At 36.4% G+C, this 17,985-nt stretch overlaps 1 protein-coding gene across 4 annotated transcripts in view; it reads left to right on the forward strand.

The window, feature by feature from the left end:
- Positions 1 to 17,985, forward strand: part of RNF24 (ring finger protein 24) — an 81,850-nt gene that overhangs the window by 12,235 nt on the left and 51,630 nt on the right. Inside the window, exon 2 of one of the 4 annotated variants that reach the window (XM_077872340.1) lies at positions 14,250 to 14,385. The exons of the other annotated variants lie outside the window; for them this stretch is intronic. The gene's annotated coding sequence lies outside the window, so the exon portion shown is untranslated. The remainder of the gene's footprint in view (positions 1 to 14,249; positions 14,386 to 17,985) is intronic. 4 annotated transcript variants of the gene reach the window in all.

Raw genomic sequence — 17,985 nt, forward strand, 5'->3', positions numbered from 1 at the left:
TCAAGTACGGCCGTTTGAGGTTACTCTGAAATATGCTTTGTGTGAGAGACTGTCAAGTACTTTCATAATATCATGTTCTTGGTAAAAGATAGTGAGTTGGAATCAGAATAAAAAGAATTGAGAATCTTTCGTTTTAATGAATTTTACAATGAAATTCTGAGTTCTATAGCAAAATGTGAATGAGTGCTTTTCTTTTACAATTAAGAATATGGACCCCAGTTCTCTGAAAGTTAAAGGTTGTATATGTGAAAGCCTGTTACAGACTAGAATCAAGTAGTGGAGAGGAAAGAGTATTAGATTAGGATTTAAAAATCAGGGGATTTCTAGAGTCAATTTGGCCCAGCTCCTGAATGTCTAAATCCATCCATCCTTTATAGGCTGAGTATTTTGTGTAAATTTCCCTAAAATATTGTCAGTGTTTTCATGAAATTGGATGTAGACTAAAGAAATCAAAGTTGTATGTTATAGTACAACTTAATGCTTAAATATCTTTAAAGACAGAATTCTTTATTGAATATCATTCTTTTTATTTAAATTGTACTTTATGGGAGTCTGTTGATCAGCAAGTCTCATAATACCTCGTTTAAACTTCATGTCTTCATGTTCTCATAGAGTAGAACTACTGAATCAAATAGTACTGAAAAATGGCATATTTATTTGTCCTGTTCCATTTTACCTTAAGCCAGATCGTTTTCATTCATCTTCTGAATTTGTTTGTTGTGGGGAAAGTAACCTTGATATCAAATAAAAATTAAAGGGATGCCTGAGTGGCTCAGTTGGTTAAGTGTCTGACTTCGGCTCAGGTCATAATCTCAGGGTCCTGGGATCCAGCCCTGCGTAGAGCCCCATGCGGAGCCCAGCCTTGGGCTCCAGGGTCAGCAGGGAGTCTGCTTTTCCCTTGATCTCTGCCCCTTCCCCCAACCCATGCACTCTCACTCTGTCTCAAATAAATAAATAAAATATTTTAAAAAATGAAAATAAGCCAATGTTCTTAGTTTAGTGACCATCTCTAGAGAGCCTCTAATGTTATTTAAGACGTTTAAAAGTTTATGCTAGTATGATTTCTCATAGGCAAACCCTTGCTATGGTTATACTGTGTATTTTTAAATAATAATACTGTGGGTCTTTTCTGAAAGACAGAGAATGCTGTTATAAAAGGATACCTCAGGGGATCCCTAGGTGGCGCAGCGGTTTGGCGCCTGCCTTTGGCCTAGGGCGTGATCCTGGAGACCAGGGATCAAATCCCACGTCGGGCTCCCGGTGCATGGAGCCTGCTTCTCCCTCTGCCTGTGTCTCTGCCTCTCTCTCTCTCTCTCTCTCTCTCTCTATCATAAATAAATTTAAAAAAATTTAAAATAAATAAATAAATAAATAAATAAATAAATAAAAGGATACCTCAAAAGACCATAGATAAAATCAGTATGCTTATTTTTAGTCAGTTGAGCTAAGATTCAAAGCTAATTACTCATCAGGTCTCTAAAATGATTTTAGTATTGAAAATTACATTTTCCCCAGGTTTTAGCATCAAAACAAACCAAGAAACAAAAACAAGAAAAATCCATTGCATTTTCCTACCTGTAGAACAGATGCTTTTGGAACACCTGTTCCAAAGAAAGGTTTCTTTGGAACCTTTCCAAAGAAAGGTTCTTCCTACTCTCTTTAAGTTGTATTTGCTGAGTAATAGGGTTACTATTTCACTATTTGGATGAAGATAGTGCTATTTTTTATTTAATTTTTTTTTTAAAGAGCTCTCTAGGCAATTGTGTTTCAGCTGTTGCCTCCTCACCTTCATTTAATGCAGCCAGAAGACCCTGGGCTTGGACCCCACCATGCACCCTTTGTCCTGTTCCCTTGCTTGTTAAATGCTGTGTGTGCTAGAAAGTCGTGGAGCACTGAATTAGTGGGGTTGAAACTCTGCTCTTTGAAGGCCACAAAGCTAGTATATTCTCCTTCCTCCCTCTGCCGGACACAGAATGATTTTTGTCTTTTAAGGAATTTCAATTATTTCACCCAGTATGCTGCTTGGATTTACCATCTTACCTTTATTCAGGTCAATAAATGCCTATTGAGTATCTTTTAAGTACCAGGTATTGTTCATTCTGAATTTATAGAAGTTTCATATCTTATGGTAAGAAACTCTTATTGAATAACTTCAGTACATTTAATGAAGTTAAGGTAAAGTTCAGTTCTGAATTTATTAGATTTGAGGTTGTAACTCTAATGTTTTTTTCTGACATTTTAAATATGATCTAACTTAGAAGTTCCTATAAAGCAAATGAAAACTGGCTCCTTATAAGGAATTTCAGTACTTTCTGCAGGCTAAGATAACTAACCACAAATGCAGTGAAATCAGTGGACCTGCATTTAGATTTTATTCAGACTAACTTTCCAACTCTCAAAAACCCAAGCATGTATTTTTTGCATAGTTAGTTCCAAGTTTATTTTCATAAAGTCAAAAAAGGCATGTGATATTTAAGTTTTGGCCCTACTATTTGTTAACTGTGTGGCTTTGGTGAATCACTACCTCTCTTAGCCTCAGATGGAGGTAATTATGATGGAATGCTTCAGAATTATTAAATTTATAGCTGAATTCAGAGATATTGTGAGTATAGTCTATCTCCTTTAATAAAGTGCTCTCCCAATGATTTTTGTTATTAGACAAGGGATGGGACATGGAAAGAGTGAACACAAGACCAAACAATCTTTGCTACATCTCAATTCCCTCCTTTACATAAGGATGGAACCAGTTATGCTGCATTTTAGCCTGGCTACTGAACTGTGGCTGGTTAGAGGTTCCATTCCAGTGGTGGTCAGATGATATTAAAAAAAAAAAAAAAAAAAAAAGTTGTTACTACTTAACTGCTCTACATACTTTCTTACCTTTTTAGGAGACTCTGGATACATCTTTTCTGATGGTTAAGTCGGCTCTCTCTGCCCCACCCCCCTTTTAAAACAGCTTTTACAAGACATTTATAGCCCATATATTTAAAGTGTATAATGCAGTGGCTTTTGGTATATTCAGAGTTAGGCATTCATTACCACAATCACTTTTTTAAGAATATTTTCATTATTACCCAAAAAGAAACCCTTCACCTTAAGCCATCACTCCTCAATCCTGCCACCATCACCCCCCCCCCCCCCCCATTCTCCACCCTAAGCAGTCACTAATCTACTCTTTCAGTCTCTATAGACTTGCCTATTCTGGGCTTTCATATGAAAAGAATCCAGCAAGGGACTCCTGGGTGGCTCAGTGGCTAAGCCTCTGCCTTCAGTGTGATCCTGGAATTCCAGGATCAATTCCTGCATCAGGCTTCTTGCAGGGAGCCTGCTTCTTCCTCTGCCTGTGTCACTGCACCTCTCTCTCTCCGTCTCTCATGAATAAATAAATAAAAATCTTAAAAAAAAAAAAAAGAATCAGACAATATGTAGTCCTTTGTGATTGGCTTTGTTCTACCTACCATGATATTTTCAAGGTCTATCTATGTTTCTCTTTTATAATGAAGAGATATTAAAGTTCCTAGCAGCATACTGACCTATCCTGTGGGAAGAAGAGATTAAATGATTTTTTTTTTAATAAAGTTGATTCATATTCCAGGACTGGTTGTCAGTCACAAATGATGAAAAAAGCACTGTAAATAGTTACTGTAGCTGCAAACCAAAGAATGGTGTTCTAACACTGAATGTGGAAAAGATTCATGTCTCAGCATTCTTTTTAGCTGCATTTGTGTATGTGAATAATGTCATAATTATTGGTACATCATTCAGTATGGATAATAAGATAATAATAACTCTGTGGGACTAATGTAACTAAAACGGTTGCACCACTGTTGTTTTTATTGGCTATTTTCCTCTTGTAACTAATTTTCCTGCTAAATATTCTGCATAATTCAGACATTATTATAAAATGTCTGTGGGTACATGCTAATGTGTTTTTTTTAAGAGTTTATTTATTCATGAGAGACAGAGAGAGAGGCACAGGCAGAGGGAGGAGCAGGCACCATGCAGGGAGCTGATGGGGGACTCCATCCCAGGTCTTCAGGATCACACCCTGGGCGGAAGGCGATGCTAAACCGCTGAGCCACCCAGGCTGCCCCTAATGTTTATTTTTATGTGAGCTTGATGAGCTAAAGCTTAGGTGTTTTATTTGGGGATAACCAATGATTATTTGTATAAATGTTGGAAGCAGGATGCACAGAAATATAATCTTCAGAGCATATTCCCTCCAATTTTGTGGATGTAGTTTAAAAAGCAGGGTGGTGGTGGGGGGAATAGCCTTTTGACTTTGAAAAACCCAGCCTCTCTGTGCCTCAGGTTCTTCCTCTGTAAAGTAGAGCAGTTGGACTATGATAATTAGTACTGATGATCTTTAACTCTGTGGCTCTCTGAAGGTAATTGGCAAAAGTATTACTGATGGTCCTAGAATACTTCCTACATTGCATCAAGATGTTAGCATTGTAATGCAGATTTCCTGTGCTCTAATTAGTTGTCTAATGTGGTGTCATGACAGAAGGCTAATGATTTGTCTTAGCAAAAATCATATTTTTCTGTACTAGAATTAGAAGCCATGGTCTATTATTCCAAATGGTCTGTTAATACAAAATAATTTAAAATAACACTTACCTAGAACATCTGTATATTAGATAAATTGGTTCAGCTATGAGTGGCAAAAAACCCAAAACAACAAAGTGGCTTAAAACATTAAATTATATTTCTCACTCATGTAAAAGTTAGCATAAGTCTGGTATGGAGCTTCATGGCATCAGGGACCTCTTACCAATTGTCCCTTTTTCCTTTTTGGCACTCTACCCTCTCTCTTGGGTGTAAACCATATTCTTACTGAGCAAGGTGGTGGCATCTGCATTACAGGAAGCAGGATGGAGAAAGGGATGAAGCAGAGAATAGAAGGTACCTTCAGTGCCCTGTAAGCATGATTTCCATATATTTCCATGTAAATCCATGAGACAGGTGGCCATGAGTAGCTTCGAGGAAAGCTAGGAAGTATGGCCATGTGTCTATTTTATTCCAAATTCTACCTACCATGGAAGAAAGGGAGAAAAGATATTGGGAGGTGGGGAGTCTGCTAGTCTGGTTAATGATTAACAAAGGGAAAACTAAGGGGCATTTGCCATTGTATCTTTCCACCAAAGAAGTGTTTTATATTTCTGTACATGATCCTGGTTCTTAAAATGAAAATGTCATTTTACAGGTGAAGAGCTGACAATGTAATGGGAACATCTCAAGAATATATGATTCTCTTTTCTGTAATTGAGTTAATGCACAGAATCTTTCAAGAGAGGACTGCTAGATATATTTCATAGTTTGAATTCATGAACTGATATTATGATTTATGAGCTAGCCTCTTGTGAGTTTGGTTAGTATGGATTTTTCCCACTGAGCCCAGTAGCCCCTAAGAAAACTGATCAAACAGAAAGTAGACCTAACCCTAAATATACAGTGACTTTACTTACTTTTACAGGGCAGGAACATATGCCCTGTAAGACTTCATCTGACCTGAGCCACCCATCTCTTATCCTTGATCTTGAAGGGGGAAAAAATTACAAACTTGTAAATGTCTTTACTATATCCATATACAAAGTCAAAATAATAGTATTTTGCATGATGAAGATTAGTAGTGGTCTTATAAAATGTTTTTATATAGGAAAGAACTTCCAGGGCTAATGATATTGCAAGTCTTGACTCTTAAAAACTCATTTTGAGAGAATTATTCACTGTTCTGGAATGGTTGTGACCTTTTCAGAATTTTTAAAAATCCAAAATCAGCAGAACCAGACTCACCCCCAGAATATTGAACTAACATGTTTCATTTGTGCCATTATCTCAGCTGTTCCATAGTCTGCCTGAAATCAACCTAACGATGAAGTCTTCTCATATCTGTCCTAAAAGAACAAAGTGATCCCAGTAAACAAAGGAGAGACTTTGAGGCCATGCATAGGACCATAATATCTGGGATCCCTGGGTGGCGCAGCGGTTTGGCGCCTGCCTTTGGCCCAGGGCGCGATCCTGGAGACCCAGGATCGAGTCCCACATCGGGCTCCCGGTGCATGGGGCCTGCTTCTCCCTCTGCCTATGTCTCTGCCTCTCTTTCTCTCTCTGTGACTATCATTAATAAATAAAAATTAAAAAAAGGACCATAATATCTAGAAACTTAAGGTAATTATCACCAGTGTCAAAGAACCAGGCAGCCTGAATACTTTGCTGGTTTCATAACTATTTGGGATTTGCTGAGTTAGTTGTGAGCATCTTAGATGCTATTTTATGACTGTAGAATTCTACAAAATTAAAATCTAAAAACTGATAGGCTTTTCATTTACACAGATTAGACATCTAGAAGCAGTTGTTGAAGATATGTAGCTAAACAAATTCAGAATTCCCTACTCCAAATCACTTTAGAAAGCAGTCCACTCATGGCTCAGGCTCAAAGATTTGGGTTGAAACAAAGTGGCCCAGGAAATTGTAGCCTAGGCTCAAATTGTCCTTGATGCAAGAAACCTCAGACACCAACTCAATGCTAACCTCACACCACAGAACTAGAGAAGATCTTGATAATGCTGATGAACACTCTGTACCAGGTACACTTTCCAGAGACAGATGTTGTTAACTTACCACATGAGGAAATTGAGACTTGCCTGCAGTCCTAGCGAGGGGAGTAGCTAAAGTTGACTCTACACTTAATGCCTCTTCTTATGGCATCATCCATAGAGCTTACTTATTGTGATGGAGCCCTCTGATTTACCATCATTTCCTGGCTGGTGAATTTCTAAACCACATATATATTGCTTTCTCTTATTTTTAAGGTTGTACAATAACAGACTCTTCAAACAGAATCTTTTTCATTTGTTAGCTTGTTCCTGTTTTATCACTCTAGAAGTGCTTGTGGTTTATTTAACTTTTTTAGGTTTTAGTACATATAATTTATGCCTTGTAACTTTTCTTCTTCAGGGATTCATAGTTCATGTAAAAATTCTGAAAAACCATTACCTTTACTGGGTAATTGAGAATTCCCCATTAAATTTCTGGAATTAATGTGCTCAAAGAACTCTCAAGAATAGGAGGTAACCTGTAAAGGTTTATAGAGAACCTTCTTGCCATGTATCCCAAAGTAACTTGGATAGGGTCTAGAGACTGCACTTTCTCAGTGGTTCAGGGTTTGAATTAGATCACCCACCACTCAGCCACTTTTATGCTACAATTTACAAAAGGGGTCCCATATATAAAGGAAATTATATATATATATATATAAAGGAAATTAGTGCCTTCTAATAACCTTTTGTATACTTGAATGTAATTATTAAGTTAACTTTACCTATAGACTGAACAAACTCACATCCTTTAATTTAAAAACAAATTTATCTTTCATGACTGCTCCATTAAACAGAGTTGTATTGATTTCTGTCTGGTACTCTGTGTTTTTCCAGGGTATTATAATTGTTGATAAATTTTCTGTGGGCAAATGCTTTAAATACAACTGGCTTCTCCAGAAGATGTTTACCCAACATTCCCCTTTATTTAAAGACTGACTCTTTTTCTGTCTTTAGGGCCACTCTTGCTCCTTATTTCAGGATATTTTCTTGGTTATTGCATACACTCAGCAATTCCCAAGGCAAGTTTTCAATATTCAGTGCTGTTTCCAGAAATGCCATGACATTTTCAGAATAAAATAAGCTTTGATTAATTTTAATTTAAAAAAAAAACAGTTCTTTGTCACAGATTGGAGAAGACTAAAGAGACATAACTAAATGTGACATAAGATCTTGGATTGGATCCAAGAAAAGAAAAAGAATATCAATAGAAAAACTAGTGACATTTGAATCTGCAGTTTAGTTAATAGTATTGTACCAGTGTTGATTTCCTGTCCTTATACCATGGTTGTGTAAGAATTTAACTATAGAGGAAGCTAGATGAAGAGTTTATGGTAACTTGTGCAACTTTTCTGTAAATCTAAAGTTATTTCAAAATCAAAAGTTTAAATATATATATATATATATATATATATATTTTTTTTTTTTTTTTTTTTTTTTTTTCCACAGTTCCAAATTGGCAATTCTGGTGTTCGCCTTTCTTGAGTTTCTCTCAAAGGCACTGACAGTGACCCAGGATGTATCAGCATACTGACTGCCCAAATGAGCTTGTCATAGAAATCATTTTATTTGTGCATGCATTCAAACACTAATAGTCAGATACAAGCTTAGTAAGGTCTGTGGAAGGCAGCAAAATCTCATGGGATTCAGATAGGAGTTTCAGTCCCTCTTCCACCACTCAGTGGTTTCAGTTGGGAGTTAACTGGACTTTTTAAGTCTTAATTCCATCATCTGAATACAGAGTATAATACCCACCCCACAGTGATTTTAAGGATTAAATAAAATTTATGTAAATGCTACCCATAAACTCTAAAACACTATGCAAAATGCTTATTTTGGTTCATATCCTAAAGAATTGTTTGAAGAAAAAGGATTCTCCAGTTTCAGTAATTTTTGAGGTGATTTTTTTCCTAGATTAATTGTATTGCAGCACTGAGTGCAATCAAAATCCATAGGAGTTAACATTTATAATTGTGCTAATAATATTTTGAATCTTTTTCATTAACAATCATTTTGAGGGCAGCCCCGGTGGTGCAGCAGTTTAGCGCCACCTGCAGCCAGAGGAGTGATCCTGGAGACCCCTGAGTCACATCAGGGTCCCTGCATGGAGCGTGCTTCTCCCTCTGCCTGTGTCTCTGCCTCTCTCTCTGTCTCTATAAATAAATAAATAAATAAATAAATAAATAAATAAATAAATAAATAAATAAATAAATAAAATCTTAAATATATATATATGAAACATTAAAAAAACAATAATTTGAGCTTGAACCAATATGATTAAGAAACATGAAGCAGTAAACTGAATATTATATATAGTCTATTTAACATAGAGATTTACATGCACATTATTTTTTCTTATTTAAGCCAATGTCTAGCCCTTTTGCTTTAGAAGTCATAACACTAAGAAAAGAATTTCAAATATGAAAGTTCCAAATTTGTTGATTTTTCCTGAAATTTAAAGTAAAAGCCATCAATGGAATCTATGTAGCTATTTTCAAGAAAGACCCTAGAAAGTTAAAATGTTCAGTCTACTAATTATATGAGACTTGTAATCCTGTAGTTTGTTTCCAAAAGTTATTCTATAATAAATTGGAAAAAAGGAGCTCAGTCAGAATATTTAAGTAGTGCTGCCAACTGTCTGTGGTAAAATTTTATTTTTTAATTTTATATCTGAGGGGTGTAAAGTTGGTTCTAGTCCATATTTTAGATGGTTAAATGCTCTGATTCAGTGTCTGGTGGAAGGCTGCTGTGTCACTTCAATCATATGTTAATTCTTCTTGCTGTGTCTGTCTGCTGATTTAGTTGCTTCACTAAAGCAGCCTCACATAGATCAACCAGGTTCTTTTTAAAAAAAATCCCAATCTAAAGCCAAGACCAAAAGATCAAAGCAATAGAAGATCTTCTAGTGAAGTCAAAGCTGCTCATCAGTAGTCCCCAAGTGCTTACCTTTGAATAAGAGAAAAATGAAAACGATGAATTGTTACTGAATTGGTAAAATAAAGTAAAATCCTCAAGGAATGCATTTTCCAATTCAGTAAAAAGTAGTTTATTAGGAACAAATGGAGACTTCCTTAATATATGGTGTCAATGTGTCTGTCTCTGTGTCTCATGCTATGAACATTCTATTTATTGATAAACAGCAATCTCCTAAGATTAGAAATAAGACAATATCCATTGTATTTTTAACATTGTTCTAGAAATATTAGACAACTCAGAGAAGAAATATATTTACTTGTAAAGGAAGAATTAAGATCATCATTAAATAATTAAGCAAATGTCGATTTAAGATGGGTAGCTATAGGATATTTATCTAATAAATCTTGTGGAAAATTTTCCTCACCATGTCTATCCAGATAAGGCCAAGATTTTAAACAGGTCCTTGAAATAATAATCAAATTTGAAAAATCCTTACAAATCGTTACAAATAAACACAGGGAACCTTTTTCTATCTCCATTTACAATTAAATTTCTTTTTTATTCTCTTATAATAAGTAATATGTGCACATATTATAAAATACAAAAGGTATTTTAAATAGCTATTCAGTGAAAAATCAGTCTTCCAGCCCTGTCAGAAATAGTCACTGATACCAGTTTTTTATGAATATCCTTCTAAGAGACATGTTTGACATATACAAAGCTAGCTTCTCAATCTTTTTACATTTATGGTAATGTACCACATAAACATTTTTATACCTTGTTTTTATTTTGTTTACTTAGTGATATTATCATGAAATGATGACAGATCAGCACAATCTACATTTTTAAAATCTTTTAGGGGCACCTGAGTGGCTCAGTGGTTGAGGATCTTCCTTTGGCTCAGGTCATGATCCCAGAGTCCTGGGATCAAGTTCCGCATCAGGCTCCCCGCAGGGAACTCGCTTCTCCCTTTGCTTGTGTCTCTGCTTCTCTCTATGTGTCTCTCATGAGTAAATAAATAAAATCTTTTTTTTAATAAATAAAATCTTAATAAATCTTTTTTTAAAGCTTTTTAAAAAATCATCTGGTGCTCATCATGACAAGTGCACTCTTTAATCCCCATCACTTATTGCATCCATGCCCCCACACACCTCTCTTCTCATAGTGGTCAGTTTGTTCTCTATAGTTAAGAGTCTGTTTCTTGGTTTGCCTCTTTTTTTCCCCTTTGTTCATTTGTTTCTTCAATTCTACATATGAATCACTGACCTTCACCTCCGAAACAATAATATGTTATATGTTAATTAACTGAATTTAAATTAAAAGTTTTTTAAATTCCACATGAGTGAAATCATATGGTATTTGTCTTTCTCTAACTGGCTTATTTTGCTTAGTGTTATATTCTTTAGCTCCATCCATGTTGTAAATGGCAAGATTTCATTTTTTATGACTAATATTCCATTGTATATTTATACATCATCTTTATTCATCAATCAATGGACACTTGGGCTGCTTCCAAATTTTGACTATTGTAAATAATGCTGCAATAAACATAGGGGTGCATGTCTCCCTTTGAATTGGTGTCTTTGTATTCTTTGGGTAAGTACCCAGTGGTGTGATTGCTGGATTGTAGGGTAGTTCTATTTTTAACTTTTTGAGGAACCTCCAGAGGCTTTCTAGAGTGGCTGCTCCAGTTTGCATTCCCACCAACAGTGCAGTAGGGTTCCTTTTTCTCCACATTCTCCCCAACACCTGTTGTTTCCTGTGTTGTTGATTTTAGCTGTTCTGACAGGTGTAAGGTGATGAGAGCTCATTGTAGTTTTGATTTGCATTTCCCTAGTGATAAGTAATAGTGAGCATCTTTTCATGTGTCTATTGGCCATCTGTATGTCTTTGGAGAAATATCTGTTCATGTCTTCTGGTCATTTTTAATTGGATTATTTGTTTTTTGGGTATTGAGTTTTAGAAGTTCTTTATATATTTTGGATACTAACCCTTTATTGGATATATTATTTGTAAATACCTTCTTCCATTCCATAGGTTGCCTTTTAGTTTTGTTGATTGTTTCCTTCTCTGTGCAGAAGCTTTTCAAAATTTTGGTATAGTCCCAATAGTTATTTTTGCTTTTGTTTCCCTTGCCTCAGGAGACATATCTAGAAAAAAATTGCTACAACTGATGTCAAAGAAGTTACTGCCCATGTTCATTTCTAGGATTTTAATAGCTTCAGGTCTCACATTTTGGTATTTAATCCATTTCAAATTTATTTTTTTATATGTTGCTGTCCAGTTTTCCCAACACCATTTTTTAAAGATTTTTTATTTATTTATTCATAGAGACAGAGAGAGAGACAGAGAGAGAGACAGAGAGAGAGAGAGGCAGAGATACAGGCAGAGGGAGAAGCAGGCACCACGCAGAGAGCCTGACGTGGGACTCCATCCAGGGTCTCTAGGATCACGCCTGGGGCTGCAGGCTGCGCTAAACCGCTGCGCCACCGGGGCTGCCCAACACCATGTTTTTTGTTCTGTTTTTTAAAGATTTTATTTATTTATTCATGAGACACAGAGAAGGAGAGGGAGAAGCAGGCTCCATGCAGGGAGCCTGATGTGGGACTCGATCCCAGGACTCCAAGATCACGCCCTGGGCTGAAGGCAGGCACTTAACCACTGAGCCATCCAGGTGTCCCTTGCAACACCATTTTTTGAAGAGACTGTTTCCCATTGGATATTCCTCCTGCTTTGCCAAAGATTAATTGGTCATGTAATTGTGGCTTTATTTCTGGGTTTTTCATTCTGTTTCATTATCTTTGTGTGTATTTTTGTGCCAGTACCATACTGTTTTGATTGCTACAGCTTTGTAGTGTAACTTGAAGTCTGGAATTGTGCCTCCAGCATTGTTTTTCTTTTTCAGGTTCCATACAAATTTTAGGATTGCTTGTTCTGGCTCTATGAAAAATGTTGTTGGTATTTTGATAGGGATTTCATTAAATGTAGATTGCTTCGGGTAGTATAGACATTCTAACAATATTTTTTCTCCCAATCCATGAGCATGGAATGTCTTTACACTTCTTTGTCATTTTCAGTTGCTTTCATCAGTATTTTATAGTTTTCAGAGTATAGGTCTCTCACCTCTTCAGTTAGGTTTATTCCTAAATATCTTATTCATAGCATTTTTTTTTAACAATTGTAAATTTAGGCTATGGTGATAAACTATAACCAGTTACATATTTAGGTTGCTTCTAGCCTTTTGGCTATTATAAGCAGGGCTGCAAAGACCCTGGTACATATGTGGTTTTGAGTACACATGTAAGCATATTTGACTGTTAAATTATTGGGGCACCTGCATGGCTCAGTCAGTAAGCATCTGACTTTGGCTCAGGTCATGATCTTGAGGCCCTAGGATTAGCCCCATGTCTGACTCCCCACTCAGCAGGGAATCTGCTTGTCCCTCCCTCCCTCTCTGGCCCTCCCCCCAGCTCACAAGTATAGGTACATGCACACTCTCAAGTAAATAAAATCCTTTTTTTTTTTAAAGGAAGTTAAAATACTAAATGTAGAGTTGCTGAATCAATGTAAATCCATGTATAATTTTGCTAAGTTCTCGTGGAGGCTGATAGTTTTACTAATTGGCAATAATGTATGAGAGTGCTTGCTAATAAGTAATATCAACTATTGGGTAATATCAACTTTATGGTATATTAGATTCCTATATGAATTTGGACTGCTCTTCAGCTTTTTTGTATCTACCAGGGTAGGCTAGGTTATACCATAGTAACAAACAACCTCAGAATCTTAGTGGCTTAAAAAAATCTTAGTGGCTTAAAAAAATCTTAGTGGCTTATAATAAGAAATATCTTTCCTTTTGGTACAAGGCCATTAAAGGTCACTTGGAAGTTCTGTGCCATGACTTTCACTCAAAAACTTTGGCTAACAGAGTTGCTGTCATCTTGAACATTGCTGGTTGTCCCGGCTAAAGGAAAGAGGGCTCTGGAGAGTCTCACACCATCAATACAGTCATGCATGTATTGACTGTACATACAATGTACAGTCAATGTACATGAAAAAATGAAGGTGGAAGATGGAAAGATGAAGGTATTTGGCAAACAGCAGCTATGATTAACTACCATATCTCTATTCTGTCCTGTTAATCTGTCAGTTCATATGGTAGAAACACAAGTTTTTCTTTTTTGGAATGTGTCTGGCTGTTCTCTCATTTTCATATTTCCTATTGAACTAGAATTAGCTTCTCTAACCACCTTCTGCCCTCCAAAAAAGCCAAATTCTGTCAATATTTTTTATTTTGTTTGCATTAGATTTAAAGAAAATTGACATCTTTATAGTATTGAGTTTCCACTGCCAAGAAGTAGATACATGTTTTCAATTATTTACATCTTTTGTGTCTTTCATATTAATATATTGTTTATATTTATTAATAAGTATTCTTTTTTATTTTACTATCATCTGCAAATGGTTATTTTGATACCTTCTTGATAATTAGGTTGGTTTTCTTGAAGAAGTAGAAAAGATATAATTCCTTGAAATAATTTCTCAAATAACATATCCATTACAAAATCGAAAATTTTTTCAAAAAAGTTAATACTGAAGATTTTTCTTTTCATAATCCATCTTTGTATTCTAGTAAATAAGTAGATTACCATTCCCCAACAATAATCTATTTCCTCTGGCAACTGGAAGCTTTTACCAAATTTTTAAGAATTATATTTGTTTTATGCTCTGCAGGTGTCTATTATGCCCACATGCACAGGAACTCAGGAGATGATGAGCCATTAATGTAGAATATGATCTATCTCTAAAGAAAGAGGCTCACTGGCCCATTCATCAAACTTAAGAGATGTTGAAAATTAAACATCCCCAGGTAATTAGAGTTTTGAGTGACATAGGCATTGTTCTCCTATTGCATTTTGAATTCTTTTGTTGTGAGAAAAAACATGTTTTCTTGGGGGAAAAATCCGATTATTTCTAAAAGTAAGCAGGTATTGTATTACACCTAAGGTTTGTTTCATGTTGAGAATGAGAACTTCTCATTGCATCTTATTTCTTTTCACTGCCTTTGTAATTCTGATGTGAAGTATTTTCCTTCCTTACAACTTGTTTCTCATTTCATACTCCTTTTATCTCAGCATTACTCTCCTCTTTTCCTACAATCCATATTCTTTAAGAGTTCCATCCTTAGTTAACCACAAGACTGTGAATTAAATAGAAGTTGGTCATTAAGTGCCGCTAAGAGATTATTTGTGAAATTATAAGGCATTTATGGTTGTGCTTGGGATAAAGGTCAGAGAGGAATAGAAGACATCAAATTTGAATACCTCACTGTTATCAAAGTAAATCTCATAAAAATTTGATGGAATGGGGCACCTGGGTGGCTCACTTGGTTAAGCATCTTGCCTTCGGCTCAGGTCATGGTCCTGGGGTCCTGGGATGGAGCCCACATCAGGCTTTCCTGCTTAGGGGGAACGTGCTTCTCCCTCTCCCCACCCCCTGCTCATGCTTTCTCTCACTATCTCTCACTATCACTGTCTCAAATAAATAAATAAAATCTTTATAAATAAATAAATAAATAAATAAATAAATAAATAAATAAATAAATATCTGATAGAATGATTTAAACTGAATATGGAGACTTTATCATTACACAAAAATGGAGAAAAAGTCTTTATAGAGCCAACACAAAATAAGTAGTGGGAATATGACAGAGTAAAAAGAGACCCACTAAAATAACAAACATCTGAAATATAAAATGTTTAAGGAGACAGACTTCAGTTGTGGTCAGCAAAGATAGCACCACAGCTTGAATTTAGAACCTGGGCAACACCAACAAAGAGAAAAGCTTTATGTAAACCCAGAGAAAACAATGAATAATGAAAAATAAGAAAAAAAAACTAAAATGCAGAAGGAATGGGATTATCAATAATAGGGCTGAAAAGGATAAATGACACAGTGACTATTAAAAACTGGTTAGGGGTAGCCCAGGTGGCCCAGCGGTTTAGCGCCGCCTTCGGCCCAGGGCATGATCCTGGAGACCTGGGATAGAGTCCCATGTCGGGCTCCCTGGATGGAGCCTGCTTCTCCCCCTGCCTGTGTCTCTGCCCCCACCCCCCCTCTCTCTCTGTCTGTCATGAATAAATTAAAAACAAAAAAACAAAAAACAAAAAACCTAGCATTAATAGCATTAAAAAAAAATCCTGGTTAGAATTAAAAAAAAAAAAAACCTGGAAGCATGGTGATAAAAGTATTTAAAAATTTATATCCCTTAATTTTTTATTTATTTATGATAGTCACAGAGAGAGAGAGAGGGGCAGAGACACAGGCAGAGGGAGAAGCAGGCTCCATGCACCAGGAGCCCGACGTGGGATTCGATCCCGGGTCTCCAGGATCGCACCCTGGGCCAAAGGCAGGCACCAAACCGCTGCGCCACCCAGGGATCCCAAAAATTTATATCCCTTAAGAGAAAAAATGTCATAGGAATAGTGGAGTGGTCAATAAAATTGAGGCTAACTGGAAAAGATCAAGATTAAAGTACAGATGGAGGGATGCCTGGGTGGCTCAGCGGTTTGGTGCCTGCCTTCGGCCCAGGGTGTGATCCTGGAGATCTGGGATCCAGTCCCACGTCAGGCTCCCTGCATGGAGCCTGCTTCTCTCTCTCTGCCTGTGTCTCTGCCTCTTTCTCTGTATCTCTCATTAATAAATAAATAAAATCTTTTAAAAAATAAAATGAAATACAGATGGAATGGACAAATAGGTTATAATAAATCCTATATAACTAGTTTTTTGTTTCTGCAACTCTGCTTTAAATAATGGCAGGGGAAGGGGGGTGTTGCAAATAGGAAGAAAACTCCAGTAAAAGAAAATTTGAAGTTATTGTAGAGAAAACCAGACTTTTGCCTACAGATTGAGAGTTTGGCATGTACTTATTTTCCAGACTTGACACTTAAAGCCAGTATACTTATGCAGCCTGGGTAACTCAGTGGTTTAGCGCCGCCTTCAGCCCAGGGCATGATCCTGGAGACCTAGGATGGAGTCCCACATCGGGCTCCCTGAATGGAGCCTGCTTCTCCCTCTGCCTGTGTCTCTGCCTCTCTCTCATTCTCTCTCTCTCTCTCTCTCTGTCAATCACGAATAAATAAATAAATCTTTAAAAAAAGATTTATTTTTATGCAAGCAGTTAGTTGCACCTACCCTAAAAAATTTTCCATCTTAGGCTCCAAAATAAATATGCAAAAAGCAGTAGCTTTTTACTATGCCAGGAATGACCAGCTTAGAAAATATAATGGAAGAAAAAAGAAAGAAAATAAAATAGAAGAAAAGATCCCATTTATAATAACAACAAAAATATGTATAATAACTGGAAATAAACTAAAGGAAAGTATAACTCCTATATGAATAAAGCTATACAAATCTATTGAGAAGCGTAAAGTAAAACTAGAATAAATGAAAAATAAGGTCCCTAAAATAAGCTATAAATTTAATATAATTTTAGTCAACTTCCCAACAGTATATATTTTTTAATTTATCTAAATTTAATTTAATTAACATATAGTATATTATTAGTTTCAGAGATAGAATTTAGTGATTCATCAGTTGCACATAATACCCAGTGCTGATTACATCAAGTGCCCTCCTTAATGCCCATTACCCAGTTACCCCATCCCCCACCCACCTCCCCTCCAGTAACATTCGGTTTGTTTCCTATAGTTAACAGTCTCTTATGGTTTGTTTCCCAACAGGCTGCTTTATAAATTTCTTATGTGAAAAAAGATGGTATAAAAAAATAGCCTTGAAAATATTTTTTAAGACTATTAATGGAAATAATGTTCTATTGTGTATGAATTGTTGGTATGCTAGAACTGTATTAAAACAAAACATTGGGAGCTGAAGCAGGCCATTATCATAGAAAAAGGGGAAGGGACTACAAGATCCAGGAACAGACTCAGGCATATATAAAAGTGACTCTGGGGGATCCCTGGGTGGCTCAGTGGTTTAACGCCTGCCTTTGGCCCAGTGTGTGATCCTGGAGTCCCGGGATCGAGTCCCACATCCAGCGCTCTGCATGGAGCCTGCTTCTCACTCTGCCTATGTCTCTGTCTCTCTGTCTCCGTCTCTCTCTCTCTCTGTCTCTCATGAATAAATAAATAAAATATTGTTTAAAAAAGTGACTCTGAAAAAGGTAGAATTTTTTTTTAAAGATTTTATTTATTTATTCAGGAGAGACACAGGCAGAGATACAGGCAGAGGGAGAAGCAGGCCCCATGCAGGGAACCCGACATGGGACTCGATCCCGGGTCTCCAGGATCACGCCCCAGGCTGAAGGCGGCACTAAACCTCTGAGCTATCCGGGCTGCCCAAAAAGGTAGAATTTTAAGACAGAAGAGAAAGAACTTTATAAATGCTATTGGAACAAATGACTAACCATTTGGAAAACCAATTTTAGGTCTTTTTTCCATGCAGTAGTTTC

The sequence above is a fragment of the Canis aureus genome, chromosome 26, assembly GCF_053574225.1.
Source record: "Canis aureus isolate CA01 chromosome 26, VMU_Caureus_v.1.0, whole genome shotgun sequence".
NCBI lineage: Eukaryota > Metazoa > Chordata > Mammalia > Carnivora > Canidae > Canis > Canis aureus.